The following is a 22,199-nucleotide window of genomic DNA, read 5'->3' on the forward strand; positions in this document are numbered from 1 at the left end:
TAATGAATGAAGAGGTTGTGCGCGGAATCGGAAAGGAATAAATCCAAAACACTGACAAATTGAAGGGAATAGGATGATAGGACATGTGTTAAGACGTATTGGAATAACTTCCATGGTACCAGAGGGGGCTGTAAATGGTAATGGATTGGATTGTTTAGGGGAAGAGACCAAACAGCAAGGTCATCGGTCTCATCGGATTAGGGAAGGACGGGGAAGGAAGTCGGCCGTGCCCTTTCAAAGGAACCATCCCGGCATTTGCCTGGAGTGATTTAGGGAATTCACGGAAAACCTAAATCAGGATGGCCAGACGCGGGATTGAACCGTCGTCCTTCCGAATGGAAGACATCCAGCAAATAACTAAGGACGTAAGTTGCAAGCGCTACCCTGAGATGAAGAGGCTGGCACAGGAGAGGAATTCGTGACGGACCGTATGAAACGAGTCAAGAAGACTTATGACTCAGAAATAGATAAATAAAGTGCCTCTTTCCAGTTGGGCTATGTGGGGTACAGAAACACCCACTATTCGAGCACCAACAATTTCCCCCTTTTTGAATTCACTTAGCTCCCACATAATGCACTCGTAACTACACAGAAGACTGATCTGACCAAGACTGACACTTGCAATCTATTGAGGACATTGCACAGGTGCTGTCTGTGGTCAGATACAGTAGCGCGGCCAGTATGCTTGAACAGCATTTGTATTTATGTTCAGATGATTGACTTATTTATCTGCATTTATGTTCAAGCATGCATTTCTCGCCGTGCTTACATATCCTTTTCCAATCTCTGTATTTAGGCGCTATGAAGATCGGAATATGGAATTTCTACACGTTAAACGGTGTTTTCCATAATTCTCCGGAACAGAATGGGTAGAGATAAAAATGCGCCGAGACGCTTATCCCAAGGATAAGAGTGACGCATCTGCAGTAATTGGTCGTGAGACTCTGTTCCCTGCATCTGGGCAACTACTCGCCTGAATTAATATGACCGCCGCTCGCCTCCAATGTCTCACAAGCAGACTAGAGAGTTGTTTACTCGCATTTCGTCGTCCATCCTTTGCTGGTTCCTTGCTGTTTACTCTTTTCTTGAGCTCTCCCCTTTTTTCCTTTATTATTAAACTGAGTGAATTTCAAAATGGTATAATGGGAGTAGGATTCGATATGAATAGGAAGGTAGGACAGAGCACGTGTTACTGTGAACAGTTCACTGATAGGATTGTTTTCGTCAGAATCGACAGCAAATCAACACCAACAACAATAGTTCAGGTATTTATGCCGGCGTCGCAAGTTGAAGAGATAAAGAAAGGGACTGGAATGCGGTTAAGGGAAAGGTTCAAATGGTTCTGAGCACTATGGGACATAACATCTGAGGTCATCTGTCCACTAGACCTTGGAACTACTTAAACCGAACTAACCTAAGGACATCACACACATCCATGCCCGAGGCAGGATTCGAACCTGCGACCGTAGCGGTCGCACGGTTCCAGTCTGAAGCGTCTAGAGCCACTCGGCCACACGGGCCGGCCAAAATTCTACAACTGATCGACGTTATAGATATAGGTCCATAGTTCTGCACATCTGTTCGACGTCCCTTCTTGAAAACGGGGATTACCTGTGCCCTTTTCCAATCTTTTAAAATGCTACGCTCTTCTAGAGACCTGCGGTACACCGCTGCAGGAAGTGGGGCGCGTACTCTGCGTAAAATCGAACTGGTATCCCAAAAGGTCCAGCGGCCTTTGATATCCTCCCTCATCATGCAATTATCATCTCTGAAGCGTATTGTGCTACACTCAGGAAACTGAAGAAACGACTTCAGCGCGTTTTTTCCCACAAAAATGTAAACGAACTTCTCCCTTTCCATGACAACGCAAGACCTCACACAAGTCTGCACACCCGAGAGGAGCCCACAAAACTTCACTGGACTTTTCTTCCTCATCCATTCTACACCACGGAGTTAGCACCTCCCGACCTAATGAAGACTGCACTCCCCGGGACGCAGTATGTTGTGGATGACGCGGAGGCTACTGGCGCAGCAAGACGATGGCTCCGACATCGACCAGTAGAATGGTACCATGCGGGCGTACAAGATCCTCCCAGTACAGTGTCGGAAGGCCGTCACACTGAACGGAGATCATGTTTAATACATAGGGTTTCGTAGCCGAAAGAGTGGTTAGTAATAAACGTATTGCGTTACTTATTGAAAGCTCTCGTACTATAATATGTCATATTGGAATGAAATGGAGTCCTTTCCAGGAATTCACATTCCAAAATCATAAATTCGCAGCCTGAATAGCCTTGTCGTCTGCTGCTCTAACGTGCACACTTTATCCAACTTTCGGTGGATTTGCAGGTAGGATGGATCTTGCAGTTCGCCACATTCACAGCGTTCAGTAGTGTAGCCCCATTTCGTGATAATTTTCTTTACAAGGGGATACACCAGTCCGTAGGTGATTCAACACTTTCCAAATGGTATACCGGAGTTCGAAAAAAGCACTCCATCTTCAGGCCACGAGTGGCCTACCGGTACCATCCGACCGCCGCGTCATCCTCAGAGGAGAATGCGGATAGGAGGGGCGTGGAGTTAGCACACCGCTCTCCCGGTCGTTATGATGGTATTCTTGTCCGAAGCCGCTACTAATCGGTCGAGTAGCTCCTCAATTGGCATCAGGAGGCTGAGTGCACCCCGAAAAATGGCAACAGCGCATGGCGGCCTCGATGGTCACCCATCCAAGTGCTGACCACGCCCGACAGCGCGTAACTTCGGTGATCTCACGGGAACCGGTGTATCCACTGCAGCAAGGCCGTTGCCTCGGAGTTCGAAACGTACAGAAAAATTCCTGCTTTGGATTATTATGTGGATCTATTGGAGACAAGTTCCGCCGCAGTGTTACTCAGCGTCTATCGGATGATTCTGGGGTTGATGTCAGAGGCTGAGGAATGTGTCCAAATATATTGTGTATAAGATCTGCCTCTTGCTTTCCTTTTTCGATCTCTGCAGCCGTTCTCCTTCCTTCTGGACAAGCTACAGTCATAAGTTGGTAGATTTTCCTCAGGTATGACGAAAACATACTGTACTGATACATCCTTTCTCATTCAGGACTACATCTGCTTATTTTTCATGAGCAGTGTTTCTCCGGACTGAGGATACATACTGGAGTGTGAAAAAACACAAAGTCAAGTACATGTACAAAGAACTGTGGGTTATGGTCCCCATCTACTTTTGGACAGCTTTTGTAATATGTGCATAATTCCTTTTTTTCCCCTCTCACAGTGTTGCATATTCGTAAGGGTGCGGTCAAGTTTCACTCCCTAATATTTCAGATTAGTACGTTTTGAAAAGTTATATCCATTCCATCTATATCTATGTGTATACTAATAGTAAAAATGTAAAACCGGCAGGTCTGAACATTGAAAATATTTGCCAAAATCTGATTGCAGCAGAATAGAATAAGACTGGTTTTAAAAACATCGTCTGTGTGTCTGTTTGAAAACGCTAATCTCCAAAACTACTAGACGAATTTTCATGGGGGTTTCACGAGTAACCTGAGCGTATCTTGGGCCATCATATAGACTTTATTTTATCAAAATTACGTTATGGAAAAAGCAAGTATATTAATTTAAAGTTTTAGGAGTCTACTCAGTTTAGCAGTTCTGATGTTTACCTCTGTGACTTGATCATAATGGCATAGTACATTAAAGAACCAATAGAAGTCGCAGTTAGTTTCATAGAACACCAAAGAACCGATAGACGGTACTGTTAGTTTTTTTACCTCAGTGACAGAAATATTTTCGGAAGTTCACGTCAGTGATAGAACTAAGTGCCGAAATCTTATCTTTATGATAAACTAGCACAATTTACTTGGCTAGGATGTATGGATATACCGATTTCGCTTTCTGAATTAAAAGCTTAACGAAATCGCTTTGCTTCTTCCGATAGGTTTCATCTGTATTTGACTACTTCGCTAGGAGAAACGAATTTGTTGTGTTGGTTTTGTGATCTAGGCGCCAACTTATTACATTTTGATTTCGTTTTGTCTGTGAATAAAAATGCCTAGAAAATGGTCGACTCCTTTTCAAAGGCTAGAACAGTTAAAGGACTGAAGACGATGTGCATTCAAGAATCCAGTGAAAGTCCTTCTGAAATCCAGGTGTGCCATAGCCCTGATCGAGAGCGTCATGCATTATCTCGCTCCTCAGTACATTTTATAAACAGCTCGTCCTGCCATAGACACTTGGTGCTACCTGTGCGAATCTGAGACAGGTTGCTACTGTTACATAAATTTCTCTTTTTGCCTCTCTGCTGCGCAAATGGAAGGTGCGGACTTATGCTTTTTCAGCTAAATTGTTTGTAAGAATTTTTCGTGACAAAACTGTCTCATAAGTTTGTAATTTCTGATACTATCTAGTATCTACACGTGTCATTCACGAATCTGTTAAGCGCACCTTCTTCACACCACAACCGCTTGAAGTTCATGGGACGGCAGATTAATTAGCGTTACCGTTCGAAACGGTCTATTCACTTACGCAGCCGCCTAAAAAACAACGCTGTGAAATCTTCAGTGCTAGCAGCGTATCTCATTTCGTAAAGCCCCTTCGTGAAAGATATACAAGCTTTAAGTGGATGTTCACCAAGTGGGGTCGTGGTGCAATGTTCTGCACGTAACACTATCCTTTCAATCAGCGACGCGAAAACACACACACACACACACACACACACACACACACACACATACACGAAGGATGGAGTCGATACACGCCGTACGCCGACAGCATGGGTGGGGGTGTAGGGGGGAGGGGTGGTGACGCGGGAAGGGGGGAAGGAGCAAGGGTGGGGGCCGGCGAATGAGTCGCTGTGCTAATGAACGGGCGGTGTTTCACGTCACGTCCATTCTGCTAATCCACTAATTGGAAACTGAAATCCCACACACTGCCGCGTCTCTACCAAGCTCTTTCATTTATCAACGTGTGAGTCGTAACCGAGAGTTCAGGAATATTTTCTGCCGACTCTGATCTTGCCGGCCTCTCAATCCAATAGACTCTGCTTATGATATTTCGCGTAATTTCTTTTTGCAGAGCTTGAAACAGGCGGAAATCTAAAGCCGTTTTCGTGTACGACTTGCCATAATTCTCAGTTCGTTGCAAAATTGCTACCCGATTCCTGGTAGCGAAAGGCAGAGAACTACAAGATGAAATCGATAATTTTTACATGACCGAGACACGTGTAACAGAAAAACATACATCACAACGCCAGAAAAAAATATCAGACCACCATCACATCATCTCCGACATAACTTGTCTATCGTAGTGCTCAAATATTTATCCACACCAGGTCCTTATCATGTACAGCGCCGACATTGTTACGTGGCAGTTCGCGGCATATTGTTTAAGATTGGAAGAATTTTGAGGAGTTTAACATCAAGGGTGTGCTCCGTCCACCTTCCAAGATTAGGGCACTACTCGGCTCTGTGAAAGATGATTCTGGGCTTAGGAAGCCTGGCATATATAAAATTCCGTAGCGACATCTCAGTTTTTGCAAAATAAGACTGACATTAATTTTACAAAAGCTGAGATGTCGCTACTGGAGAAAGGCTTAAAGTATAATGTCATGCCTCAGGTATCCAGGTATCTTGTTGATTTAAAATCAGGCCTAGACAGTGTAAAAATAGACAGTTCCCGTCAGATTAGAGTAGCACGTGATGTGTGCAATATTGTCAGCAAAAACCTAAACAATTCTCGTAATATTGTTATTCTGGTAACAAACTAATTAAAACTATAAATACCAAGCTTGTAGAAGAAGACGCTTTGGTAACGAAGACAGATAAGGGTAATACCATTGTCATTGCTAGCAAACAAGAATATGTTGCAAAACCTCTACAGTTCTTTCAGGGAAACGTTATTTCCAAGCTACGTTAGGACCCCACACCAACTTTGCAGAAAGAAGTCAGAACCACTATTATCGATGCCAAAGCTGTTCTTAAACCTTTCCATAAAAAGCAGTTAATGAACATGAATCCGCTACCGCCTAAGTTACGAGCTTAGTTTAAAGTCCATAAAAAAAAGGCCATCCGATCCGCCCAATTTCCAATAGTACGAACAGTGGATATCACAACTTAGCCAAATTCTTGCAAGATATATTGAAAAAATCTTTCGTTTTCCATAGCAATTTTTCTGTTTCTAATAGTCAAGATTTAGTTAGTAAAATTAAAGACGTTCACTGTGATAGAAATACGAAATTAATTTCATTTGACATTAAAAATCTTTACACAAATGTGCGGGTACTCGAAGCCTTCGGCATAGTAGAAAATAATTTACGTTCTTTCAAAAAATATTTATCTGATGGACAAATCACCGACTTTATGAACTTACTTCGTATTATAGTAAAATACAATTATTTTGAATTTAATTGGAAAATATATCAGCAATTAGACGGCGTTTCAAAGAGGAACACCTTAGCAGGAATCCTTGCAGATGTGTTCATTAATTCTTTAGAAATAAAATTTTTCAGTAATTTTTCAGCGTCAGCTGTAGGCATTCTTTCATGCGCTAGATACGTCGATGATGTGAGCTTCAATATCTTCCGCAAAGAAACGACTTCTGATCAAACTATTCCACTCACGTCAGTACACCCGCATTCTCATATGATGGCCTTCTTTCATTCAGCTACTCACAGAGCCATTTCCACACCCCTTTATTCTGAAAATCTCGATTCTGAAATCAATCTGATTAAAACTGTGGCTGCCAATAATGGCTACGATCCTTCTAAAGTAGATAATATTTTTAGTAGGAAAACCAATAAGAGAATCACTACCCTAGGCCTTTCTAATGACGAACCTAATGAAAAGAAAAATAATTTTCTCCATACCATTTCTGGGTCCAATTTCTTACAGACTACAGTGTTTACATCAAAATAAATATAACTGTAGAGTAGCCTTCTCCACGAATAATTCTTTAAAAAGTAATATCATACATAACTTGAAACCTTCGCATTCTCCTCTGCACAATTCTGGTGTCTATAAAATTATTTGCGGCAATTGTCCTGCCTATTACATAGGCCAAACAGATCGAGTTATTGCGACAAGATTCAAGGAACACCTTCTCGGCAAAAAAGAAACCAATGTTCACAGTTCAAATTTCGCTGACCATTTGTTAATCACAGGGCATAATCGTAAAGATGTAAAAGACGTCCAGATCTCGCACTCGGAGAAAAAAGGTTTGAAGCTTAACATCCTAGAAGAGCTAGAGATTTTTAAACACCTATCTCTGAGAGACGGTCTCATTCTAAACAAACAGCTGCAATTACACAACAAAAACATTTTTCAAGGTATAGAGCCGCTAATTAAAAATGGTCTGAATGGCGATACTCTCCTCAATGTAGACTCTTAAACGTCGTTTTCCTTTCCAGTTGCACACTTTTTATGTACATTTGAGCTATATTTCATTTAAAAAATAAGACCGTTACGGTGTGCTGTAATTTTCATGCACTGATTCCTGTTATTGCCTGTAATGTTAAATTGTCTATACAGTGCCTCAGTTGCTCTTGTCTGTAATTCCATCACTTCTTGCTAGATGGTGCGAATCTGTTTTCGTGTCCAACTCGTGGCTGCCTTTGCCTGTTAGCCGTCTAGTCTGACAGTAGCGGCGGTTTGATGCAGTTGTTTGGCTTGTTTGGCTCTAGGCGACCTTGTGACTGCCATTGTATTTCGCTGGAACATTTTGTTTAAATTGACAAACATATTACATTTTTACAGTTTAATTTTTATTCTTGCGATTATTTCAATTTGACAAGAGCTTTTTTGCTCAGATGTTTTTCACCTATGTGTGATTACATGTTAAGTAGACTGCTTGTACAGTATTAATCCTATTAATTATATTGTATTACTGAGCCACGTCATTATATTTTCTAGGTAATCCTATGTAATTTTTATTCTAATGAAGACCACCTTACAGCTGTCGAAACCATGGTCAATTTGTCAACAATTTTATGCAGCCGAGGTGGCTGTACGTACATTCTGTAATTACGTTAACGTACGGTTGCTGGACTTCAGCCTATAACAATGTTTAAAATTTCAAGAGCCATTATTGTTCGACTAAGGTATTGACGATAGGTAACTGGTAGTAGTAACAACCGTAAAATACGCAGCACAGACCTTCCGGAGCGACCTAAAGTGCAACGACCACATAAAACCAGGCTGAGATTCATTGAGTAAACGGTCAGTTATTTTTGAAAAATGAGTGGTAGCTAGTTTTCTGAATATTACTGCAGGCCGTTGGAGTTTTAAATTATCAAGGAACCCTGATCTGAATTAAGCGGAACGGAAATGCTCCCTTTGATCGAAACTGACTACACATGGGGATGGTTTGGATTATCTGAACATAAAACCGTTTTACAACCTCTTCTGTTAGTCTTTTCATGAGGAGCCACTGTTTGAAGGCGGAGATGAAGTGACTAGAGGTAGAACTGTTCTTGCCAAAAGGATTTTATGAATTGGCGAAATTTATTGTTGGGCACGACATAACACTTTGTATGAACAATGTAACACATAATAAGATCACAGTCCCTCATTGAGACAAATTACTGGAAGGAAATTAATTGCAAAGGAGGAACAAGCTTATGAGAGGACGAGGAAGACGGTGGTCAGATAAGGGGGAAGCGGAAGACAATCTTGCATTAATATTTTGTCTGATTCACACACGACTCAAAACAGGCATGAGACGTTATATTCCCCTAGCATAGGAACTACATGAGTGGACAGAGGAGCCCACGAGTTCCGAAGCTTCGATATGTGGCAGTGAAACTGCACGTGTAACGGTGCTTCAGATATAAAATACACTCCCATGATGCACAAGTTAAATCGCACAGTAGTAGCTTTTACATTCAATTGGCTGCTGAGAGCAATGTGTTGGTGTGGCAAATTCATGTAATTTATGTAATGAATGTGCCACAAGTGGTCCACAGGCACGAATTTAAGATTATTCAGAGACACTGAAAATGAATCCAATCGAAATGGTACTTCTAGCAGAATTAACATAATACACTGCTAACTGCACACGGCCACCTCAACCGGGAAAAAAGCCAACAGTTTATCCACATGTTTCTCTCGTAAATTAATTTCATCGATTCTCTACAACGAAATTCTCCTATTACGGAACACTTGACCGCACTAAGAGAATTATAACACCTTAATCTCTGTTCCAGAGGAACAACAGGTCTTACCATTTTAGCGCCAGGATCCCTCGTGTTATGACGTTTTTTTAAAAATTTCTTCACAGGATTTGGGGCCCCAAACACCAACTGTTAAAGAAGCGGGAAGGGCACTGATCTGTCAAGAAGAGAATTTGCTCGAATGTTCTAGAGAGAGCTACCAATGTCACAAAGTGAGAAACGCTCTGATTCATGGGTAAGAAAAAAATTAGGAGACTCCTTTGGAAAAGCTAACATATTTGACATTACAGCACAGACTACCTAAGACAACCTTTGTTTCCCTCTCTAGTCAGTTTCAGGCGCACAAGTTTGCAGACATTAACTAACCAGAGATTATCTGTGGGACTGGACAGCAGCGGAATGGAAGCTGCTCGATACATGAAATACTGTACATAGCCAATCACATACTGCGCATTCCCTTCACGGTACGTAAAAACACGAAAAAAAATCATTTGTGGTGTTTACATATAAACCACTAAATATAGATATAAACCATTTCGATTGTAAGCGGCTTTTAATTTTCCAATATCACGACCGGTTTTGCGCTAATGGACCCCCATCGTCAGGTGCAATATTAATGAAAACAAAAAACAAATGACACTACGAATTTTTATTCAAATGGTTCAAATGGCTCTGAGCACTATGGGACTTAACTTCTGAGGTCATCAGTCCCGTAGAACTTAGAACTACTTAAACCTAACTATCCTAAGGACATCACACACATCCATGCCCGAGGCAAGATTCGAACCTGCGACCGTAGCGGTCGCGTGGTTCCAGACTGTAGCGCCTAGAACCGCTCGGTCACTCCGGCCGGCGAATTTTTATTACAAATGCTTACAAGCATAAGGAAGTAGGTACTAACAAGAACTATCTTAGCTAAAATTCTATCTGCGGTCGGACTAGTTGCCGTGAAAAATATAAGAAGCGCCGCAAAACAGTGACGATTGGGGAACCAAGAACTAAAATAGAGCCTGTATAGATGGAAAGGCATAATACTGAATAACAGATTGAAACTTACATGTTGCTACCCCGAATACGAATCAGCGTTTCAGTTGTAAGAATCTTAAAGAAATATAAGTCATCCACTCTTTGGCTTATAAAAGACTCGCTCGATTAAATTTGAGTATTACTTATCAGTGCGAAGTCTGATCAAGAGAAGACACAGAGATCGAATGAAGAGCGGCGCGTTTCGTCGCTTTAATAGTTTAGCAGGCTTGAGAGGTTTATGAAGATGTCCAGAAAACTCCAGTGACAGTCGCTAAGGGAGAGGCGTGTATCACGTAGTGTGTTACTGTTGAAATTCCGAGAGCGTACGTTCGAAGAAGAGGAGACAGCGACGAAAAAATTAGAGAAATTAGAGCTCATAAAGAAAGTTATCAACGGTCGCCCTTCCCACACGACTTCTCGAGTAGATCAGGAAATGGGGAAAATGATGCTAGTACCAGAATTACTCTCTGCCACACCTCGTTAAGGTGAAATACAGATAAAGATGTACAGGTCTATCTCAAAAAATCATTTTCCAAAGAGTTACTGTTAGCGTCAGTCTCGGTAAGCATATCCACTACAGACTGTACCGAGGTTTGTCCATCGGCTTTAGTTACTGAAGAACTAGAAATAAAGACATGGATTCTGAGGTAAGATTTTGTGCACTGTCGATCGTGGCATTTCCTTTCCTTTGGCCACAATAAGCAGCGATTTCCTCTGTCTCGTCTGTCATAACTTTGGCGTCTTAAACAGATGGACGACCCGTCCCCTGTTTATGAAGTCCAGTACCCGTTTCCGCAAAGGAAGTGTGCCAAGTCCAAATGATTGATAGGGATCGTGTTTCCCTTCTATACCGTTTGATAAGTTTTCCTTGCACTTGGGTGTCAGATAAAGTTTTCTCCCGTGGCGTTCACATTTTCATCACATCGGTGGCACCTGTATATTTTTGAAGTTGTTAGTACAAAGTTCAACTGATGCACACCCTATATTTCTATTCAAACCAGTGTAAAACAACTGCTGCAAAGTCAGTTGGCACTATAACGACATCAATCTCATGGACAGTTAACTGTCAGTAACATAGTTAATTAAGTGCACTACTTTTGAATCTTGGTTCTGTCGTATAAGGCCTGTTCCTTGATGTTTATGACCCTGTAATTCACAGTTTTATTTCCGCAACGATTTTAATTTTTGGTTCATCTGATTTGACTAAATGTGTCTTGATTCGCCTTCTACACTTAAAGATAAGGTTTCCAGAGCATGCCAATAATGTGCAATGTTTCACCTTCAAGATGGAGACGAACCCCAGTTGAATTGTCGCTCCTTGTGGGAAAATGGTTAAATGAAAGAAGACGCCCACAATTATTCGTTTTCCAGTTACAAATTACTAATTTTCACTTCAAATGTTAATACGTAAAGCTAGTTCTGATACATCACTTGGGTTAATCAAGTCAGACACATTGGCAAATACAACTGTTTCATTATTTTACTTGCCGTAATTGCGTCTTCTTGCACCCTCGATATTCTGTCCCAAATTTTCTTTTCTCAATGTTTCGCACACACTCCCACAACGTCATTCGTCGACCCCTTCAACACTACCACCGTTTGACCCACACTAAGTTGGCGTCGCTTCGCTTGGCTGCGTCCACCAGCGTCGTAAGCAGTAGTCGCGTGAAGAGCCCGCAGACGTCGACAGTAGCAAAGCAACAAATCTCACACCTTTCACGTGAGCGTAATACTCTGGAAAATTTGTTTTCCTTACGGTACTTTTATAATAAACGGCTGCATCAAAAGGGCACTAAGTTCAGGAGCAAGCTTATTTATACAAGGTGATTCAAAAGTAATTGTACACACGTTTTGCGGGTAACGTATGGATCCTAAGAAGAGTTCAATGTTAAGTAAAGTTTTGTCTGAAAAAAGTTTTGTCATTTGTGGTAGGCATGACATCATGGTCCAGTACAGGTTTTTAGCGTGTCGTGTTCGCCTGCATATCGACTGACTGCTGTTGCTTTGTACACGTCTTCACGCTGCTCCGCTGATTCTGGCACAAAATGCCTTTGTTCAATAGACTCCGGTGTGACCTGTTACACTCTATGGCGCTGTTGTAGTGTAGCGGCACCAGTCGTACTACTTATAATCATTCTGTCGATAGTTCATAGACTGCAAAAATGGTTCAAATGGCTCAGAGCACTATGGGACTTAGCATCTGAGGTCATCAGTCCCCTAGAACATAGAACTGCTTAAACCTAACTGACCTAAGGACATCACATACATCCATGCCCGAGATAGGATTCGAACCTGCGACCGTAGCAAAGGCAGCATGAAAGGTTTGTTTGACTCATGGTGGAGTGTCACGGAATGTCACAGAATGTGGATTGAGATGGAATCGAAGAAAGCCGAAAGCGACGAGAAGTAGCAGAAATGAAATGAGCGAGAAACTTAACATCAGGATTGGTGGTCAAGCAGTAGATGAATTTAGGAAATTGTACAACCTAGCAGCAAAATAACCAATGAGGGATAGAGCAAGGAGGACATCAAAAGCTAACCAGCACTAGAAAGTACGGTATTCCTACCCAGTAGAATTGTAGTAGAGTCAGACGTAGGCCATAATTTGAGGAAGAAATTTCTGAGAATGTACGCTTGGAGTACAGCATTATATGATGCTGAAACATGGACTGTGGCAAAGTCAGAACAGAAGAGAATCGAAGCATTTGACAGGTGATGCTTCAGACGTATATCTAAAATTGGTTGCCCTGATGGGGTAACGAATGAAGAGGTTGTGCGCGGAATCGGAAAAGAATAAATGGTTCAAATGGTTCTGAGCACTATGGGACTTAACATCTGAGGTCATCAGTCCCCTAGATCTTAGAACTACGTAAACGTAACTAACCTAAGGACATCACACACATCCATGCCTGAGGCAGGATTCTAACCTGCGACTGTAGCGGTCGCGCGGTTCCAGACTGAAGCACCTAGAACCGCTCGGCCACACCGGCCGGCCCATAGACTGCAGTCGTTGTGTACGGTACGATGGCCTACTCAAACGATGAATACGCGGACATGTACCTCCTTTACGGAACAGGAAAAGACGCTGCACGAACACCAAGACGACGGTATACGGAAATGTTTCCAAACAGAAGAATACCAAATCATGAGACTTTCACAGCTGTGGATCGGTATGTAACGGATTAGGTCAGCCTAAAATGGATGGTATGAGTGCTGAGAACATCATGGAAATAGTACATCAACATCCGACCATTAGCAGCCGCCAACTGCTCCGGAGGTAGCAATTCCACGCATTTCCCCTGCAGATGTTGCGGAAGCTGACAGCCGTAGACTACCCTAGACGTCACGATTTCTGCCTATGTTTACTCGAGCCCCATGCTGCTGATCCACTGTCAGGTCATCGGGTAGTGTTTATGGATGAGAGCCTCTTTACCCATGCGGGTATCGTCAAGCTCAATACATCCATGCGTGGTCGTGCGGAATTCCTCGCGTAATTACAGACGAGGATATCAAAATCGCTTCGCGGCACGTCTGGTGTGGTATTGTGAACAATCAGTTACTCCGACCGCATGTTATTCCACAGCGCCTGAGTGGCAGAGTGTATCAACAGTTTTGGAACATGAATTGGTCTGCTCCATGATGTCCCACTCGCTACACGAACTTACTTACGGTTTATGAGACAGTGCCGTTGCACATTTCAGTTGGGAGGCAAGAGAGTATCTCAGCGTTCCTCATCCTGGTAACTTTATAGATCGTGCAGGACCAGTTGGTTGGCCCACCAGATCTCTGGATAATAACCCTCTGGACTTCTGCTTTGGGGCCGCCTCAAGGAGATCTTGTATGGTGACTGGTGTATAGTGTTCCATCTGAGAATGTAGCACAACTACAGCAAAGAATTGAAAATAGCTGTAAGCTGTGTAGAATGCGATGAACGGAGCCTAGAGCGGTAAGACGTCGAGGACGTCACTATCTTCGTGTATGTGAATATCATTTTGAACATGCTCAGGGGTAAACGTAAAGTATGCAGTTGTGTTGAATTTTGAGTCCCTTATAATGTCGTTGTTTTCTGATAAGAATTAATTTTTGTTCCCAGTATGAGATTTTCACTCTGCAGCGGAGTGTGCGCTGATATGAAACTTCCTGGCAGATTAAAACTGTGTGCCGGACCGAGACTCGAACGCGGGACCTTCGCCTTTCGCGGGTCGTGAGTGTTGCTTGGGTAGCTCAGTTGGTAGAGCACTTGCCCGCGAAAGGCAAAGGTCCCGAGTTCGAGTCTCAGTCCGGCACACAGTTTTAATCTGCCAGGAAGTTTCATATCAGCGCACACTCCGCTGCAGAGTGAAAATCTCATTCTGGAAACATCCCCCAGGCTGTGGCTAAGCCATGTCTCCGCAATATCCTTTCTTCCAGGAGTGCTAGTTCTGTAAGGTATGCAGGAAGGCTTCTGTGAAGTTTGGAAGGTAGGAGACGGGGTACTGGCGGAATTAAAGTTTTAATTGTTGTTGTTTGTGTCGCACTACTATATTGAGTAACTCAGAAATAAAACAATTTCGGACAATACTTTATTTAACACTTACGCTTATTTTGAGGCATATGTTACATCAACGAAGTATGTACAGTTACTTTTAAATCACCCTGCGTAAAGAATTTTAATCATTTATGCGATAATGAAAAAGGAAGGTGACGTCCGAAGTTTCCGAGTACATGGTCACCTTACACCATCTGAGGCGACAACTCCTCTCGAAACCCGGCACTAAGCATTGGGTTCGTGCGGAGATGCGCCTGAGCTTGCTGACCTGCGACCGTTTCTCTTCCTCCTGTCGAGGTAACTTGTAGCACCTCCCCTCTTTGTGGTACAGCGAGCTAGATGCACGCGCTGTTTTGTGGCTTCGCTGCATGATCGGGCCTGGCATTGCGCCGCTGGCGTCACTGCTCCAGTATTACTGGTAAGTGCAGAGGTTGGACAAAAATATGGAAACACTAGAAACACTACACATTACAGTGCCTAGTCAGGTGCAGGAAACCCGTCGACGTTCAAAACAGCTTCAACTCGTCTCAGAATGGGCAAATACAAGTTTTCAAGTGACTCTTGTACCCTTCTTCTTGCAAAATAGCGCTAAGTTCAGGTAACGATAATAGAGGTGAATAGGGACCACTAATTTCTGTCTCCAAAGTAGACCCCAAAGGCTCAATAGTATTCAGATCTGGTGACGGTGCTGGCCGGGGAAGATGAGACAGTTCATCCCAGTGTTTATGTAAACAGGTCTGGACGGCTCGGAATGTGTGAACAGGGTCCCTCTCATCTTGGAACACATCGCCATTGCAGAACATACAGTGTGTCATGAGATGGACTCGATCAGCCATAATTGTCACATATTCCTTGAACAGTAGTACACCTTGCCTAAATCGTCGCCGCACTCCCCCTCATGCTTCACTTTTGGAACGTAAACACGCCCGGGTGTTGGAAACAATATGAAATGAGACTCATCCGGCCAATTGAGTCTCTTCCATTGCTCCATGGCTTTGGCACCGTGTTTTCCTGTTAAGGGCATTCGCACCATTGATGAGAGGTTTAGGAATTCCACCTCGCCCGGCAATTCCGTGGTTACGGAACTCCGTCCGTATTGTTTTGGTGCTGACAGGGTTCGAGAATGAGACATTGAAACTTCCCCTCTGAATGAAAAGAATGACTGTGCTGGTAAACTTGTACGTTATTTGATACTGAAACAGCTGAGTAAAACTGAACGTACTCAGACAGTTTTCTCTTCGCTTATTCTGATCTTTACTAAACTGACACACAATATTTTAGCGCAACGCAATCTCACTTTCAATAATCCCTACAAAAAACAGCCCTGACTAACAATAACCTGTACCCTTCATGAATCATTTACCTCGCAAAAATCTTCATTACTCGAACTACTGCAATACAGCGAACGCCAATACTGCCAGCTAAATAAAAGATTCTAAATGCTGAAGGCTCTAACTACTGATAGACATGTAGTTAGCAAATGAAAGATTTAGACAGAGAACAAACAATGTATTTACCCTAATAGTGTTCAAAAGTCATTATATATATATATATATATATATATATATATATATATATATATATATATATATATATATATATATATATATATATATACTTAGAGAAAGCTTTTGACAATGTTGACTGGAATACTCTCAAATTCTGAAGGTGGCAGGGGTAAAACACAGGGAGCGAAAGGCTATTTACAATTTGTACAGAAAGCAGATCGCAGTTATAAGAGTCGAGGGACATGAAAGGGAAGCAGTGGTTGGGAAGGGAGTGAGACAGGGTTGTAGCCTCTCCCCGATGTTATTCAATCTGTATATTGATCAAGCAGTAAACGAAACAAAAGAAAAATTCGGAGTAGGTATTAAAACCCATGGAGAAGAAATAAAAACTTTAAGGCTCGCCGATAACATTGTAATTCTGTCACAGACAGCAAAGGACTTAGGAAGAGCAGTTGAACGGAATGGACAGTGTCTTGAAAGGAGGATATAAGAAAAGCAAAACGAGGATAATGGAATGTAGTCGAATTAAACCAGGTGATGCTGCCGGAATTAGATTAGGAAATGAGACCCTTAAAGTAGTAAAGGAGTTTTGCTGTTTGAGGAGAAAAATAACTGATGATGGTTGAAATAGAGAGGATATGAAATGTAGACTGGCAATGGCAAGGAAAGCGTTTCTGAAGAAGAGAAATTTGTTAACATCGAGTATAGATTTAAGTGTCAGGAATTCGTTTCTGAAAGTATTTGTATGGAGTGTAGCCATGTATGGAAGTGAAACATGGACGATAAATAGTTGGGACCAGAAGAGAATAGAAGCTTTTGGTGCTACAGAAGAATGCTGAAGATTAGATGGGTAGATTACATAACTAATGAAAAGGTATTGACTAGAATTGGGGAGAAGAGGAGTTTGTGGCACAACTTGACTAGAAGAAGGGATCGGTTGGTAAGACATGTTCTGAGGCATCAAGGGATCACCAGTTTATTATTGGAGGGCAGCGTGGAGGATAAAAATCGTAGAGGGAGACCAAGAAATGAATACACTAAGGAGATTCAGAAGGATGTAGGGTGCAGTAGGTACTGGGAGATGAAGCAGCTTGCACAGGATAGAATAGCATGGAGAGCTGCATCAAACCAGTCTCAGGACTGAAGACCACAACAACAACATATACATAAATTCGTGACATCCAGTTTAACAAATTTACTTTTTCTGTCGAACAGCTGTCCAGATCGCTCCCTCATATTAATATCTCAGAACTCCGTCATCTCTCTCTCCACATCCACCACTGCTGGCGGCTCACCTCCAACTGTCCAACGCTACGGGCTGTTCACATCCAACTGCTCAACACTAGCCTGGCGAATAACTTCGAACAACGAGTCCAACCAGTCACAGACTGCACACAGCGCAGTCAGCGATTTTAATACAGAGCGCAACGTGGCGTTACCAACATAAAAACCTAAACATCCTACTTACAACGTTAACTTCTGCCGTGACTTTTTCAGCTGTTATCCTCTTATTTTTCGCCACAATCCTCTCCAATGACCGTTTGTCATGATCACTCAACACACACCTTCGTCCTCATTGTGGCTTAGCGGATGGTGTTTTTCCGCTTTCCCTGCAGGCAGTATAAATATTTGATGCCTCTTGAGACAGCAGACAGTTCGTTTCCCTTTGTTACGGAAGCACCCACCATACTATCAGCAACAGTTTGCCAACTTCGAATTCACTTAGCTGCGACGCAATGCATCCACAACTACGCAGAGCACTTTTCTGACCACGACTGACAATTAAAACGTGTTGAGTGACATCGCACAGTTGGCATTCGTGGTCAAATACAACAGCCCAAGCCGCAGGCTTGGCCAGCATCCGCATTCATATTCAGGCACGCGTTTCTTGTGGTGTTTCCGTACTTCTGTCCAACCCTTGGAGAAGGCCTGCGTGGGTGCCACTGGATTACACCACAGGCATAACCTAAAAACAAGTGATGGCATGTGACGGAATGGCAAACCCGTCGTCTTTCGGCGTATGCTGATGCATTAGCTCCATACTTAACAATCATATACAACCGTTCGCTCGACGAAAGATCCGTACCCAAAGACTGGGAAGTTGCACAGGTCACACCAATATTCAAGAAAAGTAGTATGAGTAACCCCTAAATTACAGGCCCATATCGTTAACGTCGATATGTAGCAGGATTTTGGAACATATGTTGTGTTCGAACATTACGAATTACCTCGAAGAAAACTGTCTATTCACACACAGTCAACATAGGTTTAGAAAACATCGTCCCTGTGAAACACAACCAGCTCTTTATTCACATGAACTGTTGAGTGCTACTGACAAGGGATTTCACATCGATTCCGTATTTCTGGACTTCCGGAAGGCTTTTGACACTGTACCACACAAGCGGCTCGTACTGAAACTGCGTGCTTATGGAATATCGTCTCAGTTATGTGACTGGATTTGTGATTTCATGTCAGAGAGGTCACAGTTCATAGTAATCGACGGAAAGTCATCGTGTAAAACAGAAGTGATTTCTGGCGTTCCCCAAGGTAGTGTTATAGGCCCTTTGCTGTTGCTTATGTATATAAACGATTTGGGAGACAATCTGAGCAGCCGTCTTCGGTTGTTTGCAGATGACGATGCCGTTTATCGACTACTAAAGTCATCAGAAGATTAAAAAAAACTGCAAAACGATATGGAATAAATATCCGAATGGTGCGAAAAGTGGCACTTGACGCTGAATAACGAAAAGTGTGAGGTCATCCACATGAGTGCTAAAAGGAACTCGTTAAACTTCGGTTAGACGATAAATCAGTCTAATCTAAAAGCGGTAAATTCAACTAAATACCTAGGATTACAATTACGAACAACTTAAATTGGAAGGAACACACAGAAAATGTTGTGGGGAAGGCTAACCAAAGACTACGTTTTATTGGCAGGACACTTCGAAAATTTAACAGACCTACTAAGGAGACTGCCTCCACTACGCTTGTTCGTCATCTTTTAGAATACTGCTGCGCGGTATGGGATCCTTACCAGATAGGACTGACGGAGTACATCGAAAAAGTTCAAAGAAAGGCCGCACGTTTTGTATTATTGCGAAATTTGGGCTGGAAATCATTAAAACAAATGCGTTTTTCGTTGCGACGAAATCTTCTCACGAAATTCCAATCACCAACTTTCTCCTCCGAATGCGAAAATATTTTGTTGACACCGACCTACATAGGGAGGAATGATCACCACGATAAAATAAGGGGAATCAGAGCTCGTACGGAAAGATATAGGTGTTCATTCTTTCCGCGCGCTATACAACATTGGAATAATAGAGAATTGTGCAGGTGGTTCGATGAACCCTATGCCAGGCACGTAAATGTGATTTGCAGAGTATCAATGTAGATGTAGATGTAGATTCTACAACTGTACTCTGCAAAACCACAGCGAAGTGCATGCGAGACGGTAGTTCACAAAGTATCAGTTATTAGGGCTCCTTCGCGTTCTGTTGACGTGTGCACGGAGAACGGATAGAATAATTGCTTAACACACTTCTGCGCACTCTGCACGTAGTGTAATCTTGTCTCTTTGCGATCATTACTGGACGATATACAGCGTGTTCGGAAATTCCCGATACAAAAGGAACAGGAACCCACGTCCGGAAAAGTACCGTTTTCGTTTACAACCCTTTGAAAACATGTTGATAACGCGACCACTTTTACAAGTAATTGATTAGGCGCGACCAAGTACATCACTTGGCCTTCAATTGCACTCATTAATAACCAAAGAAATTACTCGTGTACTAGTTGACGGCTTCTCTTCAGCATGATGCACTACAGCCTCTTCCACTTCGAGTATTCGGTCGCCTTCGTGGAGCGCCACAGCCACGCTTGCTGGTGATGAAGGTATCTCTTTTTCGAAGTCGATGCGTAATTGTGGTGAAAAGGGTATGCGATGGTGTCATGCGTTGTGGATAACGATCGTGACAAAGGGTACGAGCAGCTCTTCCTTTACCGTGAGCTTCGCCAACCGGAAGGATCATGTCGGTGTATTCTGCGAATGTGCACTCAACCATGTTTTTCTGACGCTCAGAGACATGTGAATGAGGCTCGAACAAGGTTAGAGAGGTAGGACCGATTTCGATTGACATCAGCCAGTCTGACGTAAGCGCCCTCGCCCCCCGCCTTTCATGACCATCCTGTTGCATTCCTACCTAGCAAACATGTTTTCAAATAGCTGTAGCACGGAAACGGTATTTTCCACTCAATACAAATCCCAGAAGTTTGTAACGAGATTTTCCGAACACACTGCACAGCGCGTGTGAGAAAGGGGGCTGGTGGGGGAGCCGAGGACATTTGAAAACCACTAACCTAACCCAGGAATGAATTTACTTTGCCGTGTTAAAAAAAAGTGTCCTACCTTGCAATCTCCACCGAAATGTAATAGTTGTAATTTACCCTACTCACAAGGGGAGGCCGCCAATTGTGAAATTCAGATTCGATTCATACTGCGCATAATAAAAGCTCATGACCAGAGGTGTAATGTGGCAAAGCACCAAGATGCACTTCTCAGCCGTTGTCGAGAAAATCGACAGTTAAAACAAACCGTTACGGTGAAATACTCTGTACGATTAACAATTTTCTACAGCGTCGTGGCGCAGCGGTACGGTGAAATACTCTGTACGATTAACAATTTTCTACAGCGTCGTGGCGCAGCGGTAAGCGCTCGGGTTCGTAATCCAAAGGTCGCCGGATCGAATCTCGCGCCATGCAATTTTTTTATTATTAGTTTTTTGTAATTCAAATATATATATATATATATATATATATATATATATATATATATATATATATATATATATATATATATTAATGAATTGCAAATTTGTGTTCGTGGGGTCTCTATTCTAATTCGATCGTTTGGCTTACGCTATACGTATTCATTCGTTTCGGAATATCGTTTCTACGTCTTCCGTTAACTATACGTGGTTAACAGTATGAAGACAATTAATAACATTTGTGAAATATATATATATATATATATATATATTTGAATTACAAAAAACAAATACTAAAAAATAAAAAGGTTGCATGGCGCGAGATTCGATCCGGCGACCTTCGGATTACGAACCCGAGCGCTTACCGCTGCGCCACGACGCTGTAGAAAATTGTTAATCGTAGAGAGTATTTCACCGCAACGGTTTCGTTTAACTGTCGATTTTCTCGACAACGGCTGAGAAGTGCATCTTGGTGCTTTGCCACATTACACCTCTGGCCATGGGCTTTTATTATGCGCAGTATGAATCGGATCTGAGTTTCACAATTGGCGGCCTCCCCTTGTCAGTCTCTTCCTGCGACTATTGGATTGGTGCGTAAGTTCGTAGTGCTTTCCCATAAGTTTAATAAACGCAACAGATACACGTAACACAGACTTCTACAACAGTCTGCCGACGCTGGGTAGCTTTTCGATTCCGCAACTGTAGAAATCACACGGTTTTGTGGCGAAGAACTCGTCGAACCATGTTCGGAGTGCATTTTGGTCGTGAAAAGAAGTTCGTTGACGGTTGCTCCACAGACAGTGGAAAATGTGAAAAACTGAGGGCGCAAGATCAGGTGAATAAGGTGCGCGCGGAATAACTTGCCGACCCAACTCCTGTCTAGCGTTTTCCTATCAGACTAGCAGAACGTGGGTGGGTATTATCGTGGAGCACCTGAGGAAAGCAATTCGCCGCACAGCACACCGTCACTGCTCCACCAGATGCATAAAATTATCTTTTGTGGATGCGCGCAGATCTTTGTATGAGGAATTGCTGGTTTGTTCATGCTCAAACATTCCTTGCTTTTCCGTATTTTAGTAAAGGCACCTTTTCTCGTCGCCAGTAACGATACAGGGTGGGAATGGTCGGTCTTATTCAGGAGTCAATTGGAGACGAGGAAGCAGAGGTGCGGCACACACGTGGATCAGTGCATTTAAATGACCTTCATCA

General features: G+C 42.7%; 1 protein-coding gene and 1 pseudogene across 1 annotated transcript in view; one reads left to right on the forward strand and one right to left on the reverse strand.

Annotated features, from left to right (window-relative positions):
- The window catches only part of LOC124803392, a 319,564-nt gene that overhangs the window by 88,035 nt on the left and 209,330 nt on the right, over nt 1–22,199 (forward strand). The gene's annotated exons all lie outside the window — the stretch shown is intronic.
- LOC124803899 lies at nt 2,691–2,808 on the reverse strand (annotated as a pseudogene).

Source organism: Schistocerca piceifrons, chromosome 6 (assembly GCF_021461385.2).
Source record: "Schistocerca piceifrons isolate TAMUIC-IGC-003096 chromosome 6, iqSchPice1.1, whole genome shotgun sequence".
Taxonomy (NCBI): domain Eukaryota; kingdom Metazoa; phylum Arthropoda; class Insecta; order Orthoptera; family Acrididae; genus Schistocerca; species Schistocerca piceifrons.